This window comes from Pinus tabuliformis, chromosome 7 (genome assembly GCF_031772625.1).
Source record: "Pinus tabuliformis cultivar Carrire ecotype Pingquan chromosome 7, CPIR1, whole genome shotgun sequence".
Lineage (NCBI taxonomy): Eukaryota > Viridiplantae > Streptophyta > Pinopsida > Pinales > Pinaceae > Pinus > Pinus tabuliformis.
The window spans coordinates 676,585,347-676,602,631 of NC_142293.1; the positions used below are offsets into that span (position 1 = coordinate 676,585,347).

At 40.7% G+C, this 17,285-nt stretch overlaps 1 long non-coding RNA gene across 1 annotated transcript in view; it reads right to left on the reverse strand.

Moving 5' to 3' along the window:
* Positions 1–229: 229 nt before the first annotated feature.
* LOC149249275 (uncharacterized) overlaps positions 230–17,285 on the reverse strand; it is a 34,217-nt gene continuing 17,161 nt past the window's right edge. Inside the window, exon 2 of the long non-coding RNA XR_016265825.1 lies at positions 230–599. This is a non-coding gene — a long non-coding RNA (uncharacterized LOC149249275). The remainder of the gene's footprint in view (positions 600–17,285) is intronic.

A 17,285-nucleotide genomic window follows, 5' to 3' on the forward strand; every position in this document is an offset into this window, starting at 1 on the left:
TCATGCTTTATGAAATGAATACCTCCCAACATAATTGAAACACTTTGAACAAAATTTTGTCAAACAAAATATTATATGTCAATAAAAACTAAGTTATAAAAATATAATGAGACAGTTACAATAACGCAAAACAAAAATATAAATAACAAATATTTTGTGTAATTTCATTTACGATTTGTTTACACAACTTTGTAGATGCCTCTCTCATGTCATACAATGAATATAATAACTGATATTTAATCCATTCATGTGACTTGGGCGGTTTTGTAAGTATATAAACAACTTCATTGTATGGTACCGAACACATGTCTATGACCTTTCCCAGCACCTCATAAATTCCACTATCATTAGGTATATTAGAATATAGATATATATGCATATATCCACTTTCTCTTTCTTTCACATACCATATATTTTATGGAAGTTTCACTTCTTTTCATTTCTTCCAGTATGAAATTGTCTTCTTATTGTTTGAGGCACTTGAAATATTTGTAGCTATTAGCTCGGGTTTGGTTCGTTCAACATGGTTTTTTGACGATCCACCTCTAACAGTCTTTGGTCCAGAAAGATTCACATAAATCTTCTTTGATGCCATTTTCCTGCAAAAAAAGACACATATATAAACTCAGTAAATTACAAAAAAATAATAACTTAAATTAACAAACAAAATGACAAATGATAATTAATTTGGCAAAACATAACAATTTAAAAAAAATAATAAAATAATAAAAATAATAATAAATTTAAAAAAAAATACCCCTGCCGCCCCACCCCAGAAATCAGCCCACCAGAGTGGGCGTAGAGCCGGGTGCCAGCACCCTACCCCACCTCGGCGGCCCAACGGACACTGCCCACCCCACTCCCAGCCACCCCACCCCACCGCGGCATCTACGGGGCGAGGGGGCAGGTGCCCAACCCCCCGCCCCTACCCCACAGGCTCATTGGGCCGCCCGGAGAATGATCAGGCCCACCACGCCCACTGCGGACGTAGTGAGTAAATCTGTATCACTGAAATTTTTAATTAAAAAAAAAAAATCATTAAAATTATTTAATTTTAGAAATTGCACACAGGAAAAAAAGAAACTAACCTTTCAAATACGATAATCTTTTTTTGAATATGTTGTTGATAGCAATGTAGTTGCTCTTTTAATGTGAGACTAATTTGTTTTTATAAAAAAAATTAACTTGTAAATTTTGTTATGGCGATATAGGGAACTATGATAAAGCGAACATTACGGAATTGTTTTACAGCACGGTGAATGTGGAATTACTTTGTTTTAGAAGGTATAATAAAACTTAACAAAAACATTCAATTGTTTAGTAAATATTATATAGTAAGTAATAAATTAATTTAGGTAAAATATTCAGTTTACAATTTTAATTTAAAAGATTTATTTCATAAAAAAAAATAGTTAAAATTTTTCAATAAATTGTAGAAGAAAACTATGGAGGGAAATACATGAAATGAAATTTTTAGAGGGAAAAATTTTGGAGGGAAATTTTCATTCTTTAAGCTATATATTATCATTAGAAGAATATGCATTTGTATCATTCAACCTCTTTTGTTTGAAAGGCATGGATTCTTCTGATAGTGAAGTTTCGCTTTGTGAAGCATCAACATTTTCGTCGCGTAACAACTCTATTCATATTGATAAATATAACAGAAATTCTTCCACTATGAATAGAGAGTCAAATCTTCCACTTAGTCCTAATCCTAAATACTATGAGAGCATCACTGATGAAAGACGAGATGAAGAATTTTAAATAAATAAAGAGTCGCGGTTTCCACTTAGTCCTAATCCTATGGATTATGAGAGCAGCAATGATGAAGAATTCAAAAGAATGGAGTGTCACGTGTCCACTTAGTCCTAATGCTATGGACTATGAGAGCAGCAGTGATGAAGAGCATGATGAAGAATTTCAAAAGAATGGAGTGTCACAATGTCCACTTAGTCCTAATCCTATGGACTATGACAGCAACAGTGATGAAGAGCATGATGAATAATTTCGAAAGAATGGAGTGTCACGATGTCCACTTAGTCCTAATCCTATGGACTATGACAGCAACAGTGATGAAGATCATGATGAAGAATTTCAAAAGAATGGAGTGTCACGATTTCCACTTAGTCCTAATCGTATGGATTATGAGAGCAGTAGTGATGAAGAGCATGATGAGAAATTTCAAAAGAATGGAGTGTCACGGTGTCCACTTAGTCCTAATCGTATGGACTATGAGAGCAGCAGTGATGAAGAGCATAATGAATAATTTCAAAAGAATGGAGTGTCACGGTGTCCAATTAGTCCTAATCATATGTAGTACGAGAGTAGCAATGATGAAGAGCATGATGAAGAATTTCAAAAGATTGGAGTTTCATGGTGTCATCTTAGTCCTAATCCTATGGATTATGACAACAATAGTGATGAAGAATTTCAAAAGAATCGAGTGTCATGGTGTCCACTTAGTCCTAATCCTATGGAATATGAGAGCAGCAGTGATGAAGAGCATGATGAATAATTTCAACTGAACAGAGTGTCACAGTGTCCACTTAGTCCTAATCCTATGGACTATGAAAGCAACAATGATAAAGAGCATGATGAAGAATTTCAAAAGAATGAAGTGTCACGGTGTCCACTTAGTCCTAATTCTATGGACTATGAGATCAGTAGTGACGAAGGACGGGATGAAGCACTTAGTCCTAATCCTAAGGACTATGAAAGTAGAAGTGACAAAGGGCAGCATGTAGAATTTTTAGTGAGTAAACAGTCACATTTTCGACATAGTCCTAATCCTATGGACTATGAGAGCAGCCCTGACAATGCACATGATGAAGAATATCCAATAAACATCGAGCCAAATTTTCCATTATTCCTAATTCTAAGGACTATGACAATAGCACTGAAGAAGGGGAAGATGAAGAATATCCTCCAAGTCAATATTTCAAAAGCACGGATGATCATAGTGAGGATAGCATTCCTCAGAATGATGATGAAAATGTTTATACAAATGATGATCCAATGATGGAGATTTTTCCAGGAAATATTGTATCGAGTAGGAGCAGACCTTTTCGTATCAATCCAATATGTTCTAGTTATATAAGGGGTAGAGCAGAATATCTGATGAGAAGAAGTTCTATCAGCACTCTAAAAAATATTGCTTAAAACATATGGATTTCAAGTTTACATTAGAGAAAAGAAAAAGATATTTGTCAATGAATAAAAGCATGCAAAATTCATATTTAGTGGGGTGCATGCAATCCACATTATTAGGTTATGATTATCATATTGGGTCTTTATTTATCTGTAGAAAGGCTTTCAAAATGTTTCATTCAATGGGTAATTTTCGTCTCTCAAGGATCCAAGAAAATTTGGAAAAGGATCCCACATTTTATTCAGAAGTACGTCATAAACGACAATTTGGGCCATTATCCAATACTGCAATGTCATGGATGAAAGATTTATTTTCAAAGCATGGAGAGGGTATGCCAAACAGAAAGACAATATGTATTCTAGATAATTTCTCAAGACAAGAAATCTACAACTTATACAAAGAATATGCAGAAGGTGTTGAGGGACATGGTTGATTTATTACATATCAATATTTTGTGAAGGTATGGAAGAAAGAACTCAACAATGTCTGTATTCCTAAGAAGACAAGGATGGGGATTTGCAATACATGTGTTTCTCTTAAATAAAAAATGGATAAATGTGAAGGGTCAGAAAGAGGTAAGCATTCATAACTTTAACTTTTAAAATTGTGTAGTCATCAACTATGAAAACGTATTTTTTAATGGCTTTCTTTTATGTTGTGTAGATTTCATAGTCAAAGAACTTCAAGAGCATCATGAACAACAAACAAGTGAAAGGAAAAAGTTGTACAAGCATTGAAAGAAGTGTTATGATAATCCGAATAAATATTTGGGTTTGATAATTGATGGTATGGACCAAAAGAAAACACTTTTACCAAATTTTGTTTGCAAACCCAAAAATTTACAGGAGGAAAAATTTATTCAGTATCACTTTGTCGGTTGTATGGTCTTCAATGGGAAAATGTTGCCAAGGGTGTACTTCACAGCTCCAATATTCATAGTGATGCAAATCTAGAAATAACCATAATTCGTGATGTTCTTTCTCATTGGTCTGGTAATCTTCCTGAAGTTTTGTATCTTAGAGAATTGGACAACACTTGCCGTGAAAACAAAAATTAGATTGTTTTTGGCTATCTAAACATGCTTGTTGAATTGAGAATTTTTCAGAAGGTAAAGGTTGGTTTTCTTCTTGTTGGGCACACTCATGACCATATTGATCAGATGTTCAATCGTTTTTCAGTCACATTGAGGAGGAAGGAAGTTGGGAGCTTGCCATCATTAATTGAATGTATTAAGAAATCATACATGTCAGAGCCTACTTTTGATGTGTTGGAAGAAATTTTTGACATGTGAAGGTTTATTCTCGGATCGCATGGTGGAGAAATGCATTGAATGACTTAATGACATTAGTTTCCAACATCAATTTCATATCAAAAAAATTGATAGGAAAACACTAATATGGGGCAAGAAGTATTCAACTACTGCAGAATGAGCACCGTCATCAATTTTGGAATTTTTGAAGTTCATTCCAGATCATCCAATATTTGCATCAAATATATTGTTATTACAATCAATTTTTGAAGTTCATAATGCACACAAATAGAATAGAGATATAAATTATTCTAGTTGCCTAAAAGAAATTAAAAAATGTATTAGATATACATATGAGTATTTTGATATTGTTGATTCAGTTTGGTGGGAGTCCTTTTTCAATAATCAAAGTGATATCATTTCAAGAACAAAAAATGAAGATATACTTTTGAAAAATCCATTTATTTGGCCACAAAATGTGTAAAATGAACATAAGGAAAGAAACATTGTTGAACAACAACAATCTCAAGTTATTATTAATTCTTCACAGGTAGAGGAAAGAGAGATGTATATTGGTTCCAAAAGATCTCGTGCACAACGTGAAGCCATGGAAGACCTTTACATGGGTTCAATACAGGATATTAAGGAGGGTTGCATGATCGCAGTGCTAGCAGATGGAGATCCCAATGGCTATCCATTTTGGGTTGCTAAGGTTATAAAGGTCATTACAGCAAATGAAGATGTTACAGGTGTTGAAGTACATTGGTATGCCACAAATACACACCCATTCAATGGTGTACTTTCGGAATGGAATATAGAATCGGTATAGTGGTATAATAGGTCTAGCGAAGGCTAATCAGAGGAGAAGGGGAGCGACTAAATAGGTAGAACGGAGCTTGGAAAAATCCTATCCTTTATTGGACTCTCGAAGATCTCAGTAGGGCAGCACCACTAGGTATTCAGAAGGCTATGGATTTTGATTTATCACTATCGCTATCCCTATGCCTCTCGCTATTAAAGAGAATATAGGGGGTAGCAGCTAAGTGATGAGGAACGAGGGAACCATGGTAGGGGTGCAGTAAGGAGTGAATATGGTGGTTCATCTCCGTAATCCTTGTCCTATAACGAATCTTATAGCCCGATCGACAATGCATATATTATATATGTAATTACGCTATCGAAATCATTATTCGATCGATAGAGCGTGAATGCATATATTATATATGTAATTACGGCTCTCATACTCATAATCGATCCCTAATCTCAAAATATCGTATACAAAGATCTCTCTCACGAGGGAGGAAGTGGCTTATCGATGGCGGCGATGGCGGCCCTCGACCTCGTAACCTCGATCGAGTCCCTACCGGGCCTCACCATATGAATAGTGAGTCGATGGCGGCCTTATAGTTCTTCAAGTTGATGGCGGTGGTCAAGTCATGCTGTAGCATGATGGCGGCTGAGGTTCAAGTATGTGCTAGGCTTATGGCTGAAGGTTGGCTGAAGGTTCAAGGCATCTGGCTTCTGTTGGACTTGGCATGGCTGGTGATGAAGGTGAAGGTTGAATGCTTCTGGTGGAAGGCTCTTCTTGGCTTTTGTCCCTTCCTTAGCCAGATATATAGTCTAAATGGCCTTTCGTTATGTCTTCCATTAGCCCAGGTAAACTAAAGTGATGCTGGGCTCTGCCATAGCAACACCAATGTTAGCTAAGTCCCGAATCACCAAGAGGGGAACTGAAGGAATGCTACTAGCAAACCGTTATTAGAATAGTAGGGTTGTGCTAGCACTATAAGGTGTGAGGTGTGGCATCCCTATGTCTGCTTGCCATTGTTGTTTGGTGGTTTCTCCTGCTCCTCAGTGAGGTACCGTTTGGGTGTTACTAGAAAGAGGTCTAGGTGTGTAACTATCGCTCTGCAAATTGCCCATCACTGAACCCGCCCGAATGCGTGTGTAACTATCACTCAAATCGGATCGAGTCACCGGGCCTTAAAGATTAAGGTCCTAGGTCAACCCAGCCAGTAAGGTCCTGCGCCTTATTTGTTTGGTCCTGCACTGGTCCTGCGCCGGCCTTACCGGGCGGGTTCGGTCTATTGAAAGGCGAGCACTTATTGCTTATGAATGAAAGGCACTTATTTATTGCATATGCCAACCAGCAACATGCTCTTTCATCCATATAAACCAAAGATGGTAGTTGATTAAAAAATTGGCGGAAAGAGAAAAAGAAAGGGTACAAATATAAATTGTCACCACACATACCTCTTAAAATTGGAGGATGTTGACATTTAACAAAGAGAGGAACTCTTTGCTTCAAGACGATAGAGATTCTGAAAAGGTTGTTACCAGAAGGAATAGTGTTGAGATGGGAGTCTGTTGAAACTAGTCGTAGATCCAAAATAATTTTAAAACCTGAAATAGTGGGCATGCATGTGGACTCAGATGGGGCACTAGTTGATGAAAGAGAAGAATATGGAACATCTTCATCTGCATCCAGTCATTCATCTGAAGATGTGAATTTTGATGGTGTGCAAGAAAATATGAGTGATTTTTAATAATTGTCTAAGACAATTTATATAACTTATGTTTGCATCGTATCCTGAAATAAAAATTTTGATTTCCATATGGTGTTAAATCAGAAGTTATGATTCATTTTTACGTTGTTGGATTATATGTTTTAATTATGATGACTTTTATTGTTTATAATATCTACAATGCAACAATAACTTAGAGATATAATGTATGATTCATTCAAGGTATGAAGACTTCCGTTTCAATGGGAAATCATAAGCATTTTTGTACCCATTGTAGCATGAATGGTCACCAGATTGAAAAGTGTTGGAAAATCCATCCGGAAAATTGTCCCAATAAGGACAAAGAGGTCCTACGATCCCCTGCAAGCAAAGCGATGGGTGGAAAATTGGAAACTAATTTAGTTCCTAAAGCAGCCTTTGAAGCAGAGCGGGTGCAGGAAGAGAACCCATAAGCCTAGTTAGGGAAATAATGGGTAGACTATTTTGTACAGTTAGCTTGCTTTGTAAAATTGTAATTAATTGTTGTATATTATTGTTTGGGTACTTTGTAAAGTGAAGTCATGTACAAATAACTTAACTGCAACAAGTGTATTCTCTCGGCCATGTTATATTATTTTGGCTTTCTGTTAAGTCAATTTGTATGGGACATTTGGGATGAGAATTTTCATTACTACAATTATGTCAAGCACTCACCTACACAAGTATTTCTATTTGAATCTTGTTTGTGAATTTGATCTTTAGTAAATATTGTGCAGGAGATGACCATAGTAATTTGGAAAAAGTCAAGCATGTCATTGAACAAGTGCACCCAGTACATCAAAGAGTACAAGTGTAGTTTGAGGACAAGTGTAGTTTCACATTTTTCGTGTAGTATGGTCCATCGAAAGTATGCAACATGGGTACTCCTTGGATGAAAAATTAAATTCCACGTCCTACGAGTTCTCCTGCTCGAAATTTGAGTAAAATTGTAAGGAGATAATTTGAAAAAGTAGTTTTTTTTATTTTTTTTTTTTATCTTTTTACCTTTTTACACCAAAAATGGTGAATCATCCCCCATGGTTGACATCATCATATTGAATCCTATTGGTTATTAAATTCATTTTTGTTATACATTTTTGTTTAGAGGCCCATTTTTTACCTCAAAATTTTTTTAATGTTGGGGAGATGACCTTCCCAAGCATTAGATAAGCCAACTTCCCAACAACATTGATAATGGGGCCATCGTTTTTTCTTATTCCAGGCCTCTTGAAACATTCTTCCCTGAGAAGCTTGTTTTAGATTGGAACATCTTTGATGGCTTGGAGAAGGGGTATTTTAACATTCGTGTTCTTTAATTCTCCCAGAATTTCAGCATCTTCTTAGGTGTGATGTCTAGGTTGGACCAACCTTTCAAGATAGGGAGGTACATTGGCTTAAGGGGCACTATCTTCCTTCTCTTCTTCAAGATATTCAAGTGGAGGTCGGTGAGCATATAGAAGTACCTTCCCATACCTAAGGTTGATCTCCTGAATTTCCATAACAGAAGCAGGATATGATGTTTCCCGACTATAGACCTATTGGGCCTACATGTTGTTCGGGTTTGGATTGGGTTGAGCAGGCATCTGAGGTTGCTTGGGTGGATTTTTGTGGGGTATATTTGTTTGAGGTGGAGGAGGAGGAATTATGTCAGGAGGTTGGGTTTCTTGAGGCCTCCATCCTTGTGAAGGGTTGCCCCATTGAGGAGGTTGAGGTTGATATGGTTGGAAGGGTGGGTTGACAGGATGAGAAGGATCCTAAGGATAAAGGACCAAGGAGAGGGCATGGACCAAGGTGAGTGAGTTGGAGGATACCAAGGCTAAAAGGGTGCACTTTGGTTTGGACTGAAAGAAGGAAAATATCCACCTTGCATGCCTTGTTGATATGGTTGAGGGCCTTGTGGCCTACTTTGTTTAATGAAGAAAAGTTGCTCCAAGCCACTCTTTGCCCCTTGATATATAGCCTTAAGGCCTGTAAGAGAGGGACATTTTTCAGTTGCATGGTTATCCTCACAAACAAACTAGACATCTATTACATTTAGTGGGCACTCATTTCTAGGGTGCCTCTTGGTGTGTTGACTTGAGGGGGCCTGACCCAAGTTCGGAGTTAATTAGCCAAACAAATCCCTACACTATTGGCCCTTTCGGCAACATCCCATGAAGCGCGGACTAAGGTCTCACCCGAAGCAGTATGGGGGGATGTTGGAACCAAGTTTCCACACCCTGGAGATGTCTGAGGGGTCGGTTTAGTCCAACTGTGAATACCTTCGCGTAGGTCACTTCGCACACTATCCTGACCTATGAGCCCTTTGCGATCTGTTATAATCGCCTTCGTGCAGCCCTAACCAAGGGTTGAGGTGCTTTTGCGCTACTAAAGCAGTGATCCGCCTACTTCCCCAAGTTGCACCGCGTATCCTACTTATCTTCTTATAACAGTTAGTTATCTTTGCGTAAACAAATACTTTATCTTATATTCACTTTATCAACACATTCATGTAAGTTCGCACATCGCATAAAAAATAGAAATGCAATTTATATCTGATACATTCAATGCACAAAACAGGAAAAAAATACACATAAATGATGTAAAACTTCTCTTTATTAATTCTCCAAAGGTTACAGACTCGACTCGCCCTGCGCACTCAGTTGCAGGGGTTCACGCACTCAATTGCGGACTACTAGGACTCTGTGCACTCAGCTGCAGAGCCTTCTCCTATTCTACGACCTAAAGACTCGACTTGACACTTAAATAAGACTCAATTCTCCATCTATTGCTTCCACTTCTCTTTTTTTATTTACAACTTAGAGCCTCGCTCTATTTATACAATCCCATGGTCCGCGGACCATGGTTAGATCTCTAAATCCGACATTGCATTACAAAAATGAGGGCAGACAACCCTATGACTCACTTACGATCTCGAGCTCCGCGCCCACAAAATGCGGAGTCTTTACATCGGATTTGGTCAAAATCTGGGCTTAAACCCCAAAACTTTCCTTAGGGGATCCCGCGCCCAACAGACCCCCAAAAAAAACATTGTGACTCGCCCTCGAGTCACTCTGCCGGTGCGGAGATCTTCGCGCGAAGACATCCCAACTCTACCCGAACTGTTGCAAGGTCGGCAGCGCACTAAGCGGCTACCTGTTGTATCTCCTACACGCGTTGTTGAGAGACTGTTGAACTGTTTCCCTACATCTTCTCCTATGTTCCCTGCATCCACATGAGCTTGGCTTCGATTGAGGCTATAATGACGAATGCCTCATCGATCCAAGGTTGGACGCGCACCTTCAAAACCACTTCTTTGTGTCGCGCCGCGTCTACCTGCTCCTTAAGCGCTTTTGTATGTTCTATCCACGCGAGCCTCTGTGTAAGGGCCACCATCTGCACAGTCCCTTTTATATCATCATACTGTTGCTGCACCTCGTGCGCCTTTGTTTCTAAGCATTGTATGTTTGGGTCCTCCTACAGAGTGGTGAGGACCTCGAACGACTCTTCCAACATTTTGGTGCAGTCCTTCATTGCACTGCTGATCTCCTCCATCCCCGATGTAATGGTGTTGGCATGTTGTTCCCTCACCTCTGGAGGATTTGAAGGTTGCACCTGCAACTGCAGCACTGTTATCTGAAGGTTCAACTCCAGTTGAACCTTAGCCATCTCTTCTCGTGCCTCGCGCACCCCTGCTGCTAACCTTTGGATGCACGCCTCTGTTGGTGCCTCTGCTGGGATGGCCAACTCAAGGACCATCTGGCAAGCCTCCTCAACCACCTGCATCATATGTTGGTTCTGTGCCACTACCTCATCGCACTGCAGGCTCATTTGTTCCATATTAATTTTCTACTCGCTCAACACCTGTAGTGTGTGGCCTTCCCTAGCCCGCATTTCTGCAATCACTCCGTCCTACAGGACATAGAGTGTCTCCTGAGGGAGCGCAGCCATGTTGATCCCTACTTCCTTCAACGCACTGATTGTAGGCCTGTCAGCCTCATTCTCCGTAACCAGTGCCCCCTCTGGTAGCACTATGGTGTTGGTCATCCGAGCGTGCAGCATTTCCTCAGCCGCGGTCGTTCCTACTGCAAGGCTATTCGAGAGAGTACCAGCCTAAGGAGTGGCACCTGCAACTCTTGTATCTGTGCTCGGATGGCCCCCAACAAAATCTGATCCTCCTCCGCGAAGTGATGGAGGGCCTCTACGGTGACGTCGCGCACCGTCTCCCCTATATCATGGAGATCTCCTTAGGTGAGGGTGATCGGGTCAAAAGAAGTCTTAGAAGCTTTCAACTTCTTTCACAGCCCCACCTGTTCTCTTGGGCGTTGGCGCTTCAACTGTGTAGATGATGTTTCTGGGTCCGTGCCACCTTCCTCTGTCTTAGGCTCTTCCTCGAGCGACGACGACTTATGGCCCTCGTGCTCCTCTACTGCTTGTTGTTGTTCTGCGGTTGCCTTCTATTGTTCTGCTTTCGCGATGTATCGCACCTCCTGTGCCTTTTTTGTTGCTACCTCTTTTCTTCTCTTCTCTTCTCTACCAGCTACACCATCCACAGTTTTGCCTCCTCCTTCTTCCGTTGTGCAGTAGACTTTTATGTTCCCGTCGCAAAGATGGCTGGAGTGCGCCACGCTGGCGGCCATGACTCAAGCACGACAAATATAACATTTTCCATGGTCAGGTACGACAATTCATTCCACTTCTTCGTGGGGTCCTTGCGTGCCCTGATGTACATGTGATGGAATTCTACCTTGAACTTCGCGAAGCTTTGTAGACTATTATAGACAGTGGGTAATAACCGCAGCTTGCAGTTAATCCCCATTCTGATGTTCATCTCCATGAACACCCATAATATCTTACTGTCTTGGATCCTTTGCGCGTCTTTAGTGGCCCACAGCGAAGCATACTTCGCTGCCTCCAGAAGATCCCGTGCAATTGTGGGGAACTAGCTATCCTCAGGCAACTCCCAAGCTACCAGCACTATGGACAGCAGAAGCCATGCATAGTGGAAGGTCTTCCCCTGTTCCTATGCCTCACGGCAATTCTCCAGGAAATCCTTGCTAAAGTACTCAGACCAATTAAACTGGACCCCCTCTGTGCACTTCCAGGCACCTCATCCGCACGGCACTTCCACATAACCTTTCCAACCAATATCTGGGTCGCAACTTTGACTACCTTATTATTGATACTGGAGATCGTGTACCCTCTCTTCTTCTTCTCCAACTTGAATTTTGCCTTCATGGCCTCCACGATGGCCAAATCGTTGCTCTTACCTTCCAAAATATCCGTTGGGTCCTCCCATTTGCAAGGAAGTCAAGTAATTCTATGAATCAGGTGGTCCGTGATGGGGATGGGCTCCTCCAGCCACAAACACCCATCATGCACCAGGCAGAGTAGCTGCCTGATGAAAAATATAGTTACTGGGGCACGATGGTAATGTGGCACCCAGAGCAAGTCCAAAAACCCTGCTTTCTCTACTCCACGCAACCACTTGTGCGGCTCCAACTCTATGACTCCCGCCGCAGTGTTTTTCTTTGGCTTCATGAGCTGTGGAGTTTCCAAGTGTGGGAACTTATCGTGGTCCGCGAGATCCCAGTCTTCAAACTTTAGACTCGGCACTCGTCCCAAGTGCGCTCCTTCAAAAACAATATCATCAGGTAGTAGCGGAGTCTATAGAGAGCTCTTGCTCTCATCTAGGTCCTTAGGTACCCTTTCTTTCCCTTTTCGCGGAGGAACATATGTTGGCAGCCTGGTTAGAGGGTCTACACCCTGGGTTTCTTCCTCCATTTCTTCGTCCTCCTCCTCTTCGACCAGGATTTCCTCAAGGTCTTCCTCCTCCTCATTAGTTTCCACATTAACCGCTTTCCCCTTTTCTTCCATGGTCAGTTTAGTTCGCAGCAAGTTTCTAGGGGACATGCACACCGGAACCATGGGCTACTTATCTTTCTTGGGTCTCGGTGTGCGTGGTGATTTAGGGATTTCCATGACTATCCCAACGCTCTCAAGGGCATCTCTTGTTGTCATGGCCTGTGCGGCCTCTTCAGCAGTCATTTTGTCGATATCCATGGCTTCCTCTGGTGTGGTCATACTGTTGTTCCACAAATCTCTCAATGGCTTGGGTAAGTGCTCAAACAATGCCTTTGACTTCAAAAAATCAAACAGATCTGGATTCATAGATCTCTAGGCACACAATAGCTCAATTCTCAAATGGCCAAGTGTTGTTTATTGGGCAGTCGTTTGCAATTTATAGCGCCTTTTGAATTCGAATTTGACCATTCCCCCCAAATCCAATTCATTAATGCTCCCTTGGCAGCAGATTTTCCCAAATCTAGCCAATAAATTGATCCGAATTGGATCCAAGAAGAGTTATCAGAGAACCATGACTGTATCAGGTCGAGATAGGCTTCAAAGAATTAAGAGTAGCCATCAGAAACACCTCTAAACAGTGGCAGTTAGCAGCCAGCATGGAACGATGAGGACCTCGGTCAAAGCACGTCGATCGAGGCCCATGGATACTGCGCAAGAGGCGAAACTAGCCCTTGGGAAGCCCGGATTGGGAAAATGAGGCAGTTTTTGATGTGCGATTAGCACTAATCGCGCATCACTGGGAAAAACCCCTCGAGAAGGAGAGGCCCCGAGTGCTCGGTCACATGGGAGCCGGGAAAACCGTGGGGAAAAGACTAAAGGCTAAGTTGGGACCCGCGCTCCAAAAACCGGCGATATTTATCAGGGGCACCCTTGGGCGGTAAGCAGATTTGGAAAAAACGGAGCGATTCCACTCAACGCCTGACGCGTGGCAAGCGGAGGAGAGATAAAACTGCCGCTCATCGCGCGCTAACAGTCGAGCAAGTCAACCACGCGAAATGTGCGAATGGCATCGGATCTGGAGGCCCCACATCTAACGGCTGAGATCGCACCCGATGGGGAAACCGGAATTGACAAGGGAATAAACCGCGATTTATAAGAATTTGAGGTCTGATTTGACTACCAAGGTTTCCATGACATAACTGAAGAATTGAACCGACGAGGAAAAGGCTGGCACAGTTCACAGGAGGACAAGTGGCCACTCCCTATGAGCCTGATGATGACACCGAAACAGGGAACTCCAAGCAAAGCTACAGCAAGCGATCCAATGGAAGTGGAAGGGGAATCGAATAGCCATGAGCTCGAATGGCTTTAAAGCCATGAACAAATAAGCATAAGACACAGAGAGGAAGAACAAAGAAAAGACAGTAAAGCAAAAGGTAGAAAGAAGACAGAGGACCGAGCTGACCAAAGGCAACATCGAGCACCAGAGGTATTGAGAGATTCAAGCCATCCCTGAGAGGATCTGTTAGGACTGAGTACCACACTGAGCTCCTTCAATTAAAGACTAGAGAGGTCAAAAAGCTGGTGAGGAAAAGAGTCTGTGCACTCTAGTGGCTTGGGGAATCCAAGAACCACCCTGCCAAGCAAATTCTGTTTCAGGAGACTCATATTGAGCTCCTTCATTGTAATTCTCTACTTTAAGACACAATAAAAGAAGGCCACCACTGAGAGTTGGATCGGAAATGTAGCCCTGGAGGACAGGGTGAACTCCTTATTAAATCCTTGTGTTCTTATATTTGCTTATTGTATTTCTTTGTTATTTTCCATTTCAAGTGTCTATTTATTTGTAATCTGATCGATCCGTTGCCTAAATAACATAGACACACACTAGCACATGAGTCTGTAATACCTTCATTTAATAAATCTTTAACTGAGATCACTCATAGGGTGATTTTCAGATCAAGTGGTATCAGAGCTTTAGGCTGTAAGGTTAGACAAGCTTGTGTTGGTTTAGTTGTTGAATTCTCACTAGATCAAAGCTCAAACTAGGAGGGAGAGTTGGTCGAAACTAATCCTAAAATTGGGAGAGTCTATCCTCGGAAGACAATGTCAGAGGAAGGTTTTGTAGGGCCAGACCCTCAATTCATAGAAAGTTTCCTAGCCATAAAGTCCATGGTAGAAGAAATGTATAGGGACTTTAGAAAGCATAAGGATGAAGATTCATTAGGTTCTAAACAAGACAAAGAAGAAGATGAGTCTCACTCCCATGACCACTCCAAAGGAAAAGGGAAAGAGGACAGCTTTCTCACACGTACTAATAGCCCTGTGCATAACAAGATAGCATCTTTGATTAAGCTCGATGTTAAATTTGATTTGCCTATATATGATGGAGAGTTAAATGCATAAAAGTTGGACAATTGGATTAAACAAATTGATGTTTATTGCAGAGTACAGAACATCGAGTCAGACAAGAGCAAGATTTAGCTGGCAAGCCTACGCCTAGGAGGCACAGCCTTGGTTCGGTGGGAAGGCAGAACCCAAGCTGATATGAAAGGACATGGCAAGACTATCTCTGTCTGGAGTGAATTTGTTTCTGTAATCAAAAAGCAGTTCTATCCATTGGCCTACATGCAACAAGCCATGATGAGTTGGCAAACTCTTCGGGAGTTGAAAGGGCAAAGTGTGCAAGGGTACACTCAAGAATTTAGAAAGAGAGAATTGATTCTAGGAATCTCATTAGGCTCACCAGAGACTCTGTTGAAGTACATTGGTGGTCTACACAGCTACATGAGGCATACCATCCTCATGTTTAATCCCACTAGTATAGATGAGGTATTTGTACAAGCTACTCATCTAGAAGCTAGAGGAAATAATGGAAATCCAGAAGTTGGGGGACCATCCCAACCCACTGCAAGAAAAAGCAAGGAGAAAAGAAAGCAGAAGTGGAAGGCAAGGAAGGCTAACACTACACAGAAAAGCAAAGCTTCATGCACTCACTGTAAAAAGAATGGCCATGATGATGAGCATTGTTGGATTCTGCATCCAGAGCTGAGACCTAAGAAGTTCGAGGGCAAGAAGAAGAATACTGCTGCAGCTATTTAGCAAGATTTGGGGTCAGACTCAGGAGATGAAACAACTATTGCAGCCACAGGTATAAAAGGTAAGAATTCTGAGGCATCTACTAGTAATTTTGCTCAATCTGTTATTGATGAAGGAAATGAGAGAAAAAGACATGAGCTTTTCCATATTCAAGTTGTTTCCAAATATCAAAAGATTGATACTTTGTTTGATAGTGGCACAAGTAAATTTAATTTCTGAAGCAATTGTAAAGAAATTTGGATTAGCAACTACACCTCACAAGAAACCATACCCATTAGGATGGTTGAATGATAAAGCACAACTACAAGTGACTAGACAGTGCAAACTCAAGTTTTCTTTTGGGTCAACATTTGTAGATGAGGTGGAGTTAGACATAATTCCTTTGGATATATGTGGAATTGTTTTAGGAAGTCCTTACTTGTATGATAGAAAAGTTATTTTCTATAGAGCTGAGAACAAGTATCTACTTGTTAAAGATGGAATCGAATACTTTGTAAGAGCTCACAAGCTCAAGAATAATTATACTCTCATAAACTCAGGGCAGATGAAAAGAATGATAAATTCATGCAAACAATTCTTACTAATGGTTGTAAAGGAAAAGAAACCTGATAAAACCAATGTGTTTGAGGGCTGTAATGCTAAACAGCAAGCTGATTTAGAAAAGGTTGTTTCAGATTATGATATCTTGTTTCAAGAACCTAAAGGTCTGCCACCCAAAAAGGAAATAGTACATGATATTATTTTGCAGCAAGATGCTTCATTGCCTAACATTGGAATGTACATGTTGTCTGCTTTAGAGAATGTTGAAATCAAGAAGCAGATGCAGGAGTTGCTCGAGAAATGGTTCATCAGGCCTAGCACATCACCATGTGGGTCACCAATTGTTTTGGTGAGAAAGAAAGATGGCTCGTGGAGAATGTGCATTGACTATCGAGCATTGAATAAGATAACAATAAAAAATCGTTATCCCCTTCCTCACATAGATGATCTTTTGGATCAATTGAAAGAAGTTGTTTATTTCACCAAGCTAGACTTGCATAGTGGATACCATCAGGTCAGAGTTGCAGAACAAGATGCATGGAAGACTGCTTTCAAGACAAAGCAAGGATTGTATGAGTGGCTGGTAATGCCTTTTGGCTTAACTAATGCTCCTGCTACTTTCATGAGATTAATGAATGATGTACTTAGACCTTTTCTTGATGATCTTGTTATTGTGTATTTGGATGGCATTCTGATTTTTAGTAAAACATGGGAAGAGCACTTAAAGCATGTTAAGCAGAAATTAGATGTTTTGAAAAGAGAAAAACTTCATGTTAAACTCTCAAAATGTGAATTTGGAAAAACATCTCTAAATTATTTGGGTCATATAGTAGGGGGTGGTGAAATGAAGATAGATCCCTCTAAGGTGACAGTCACTGTAAACTGGTCTAAACCCAAGTCTGCTACAGAAGTGAGAAGCTTC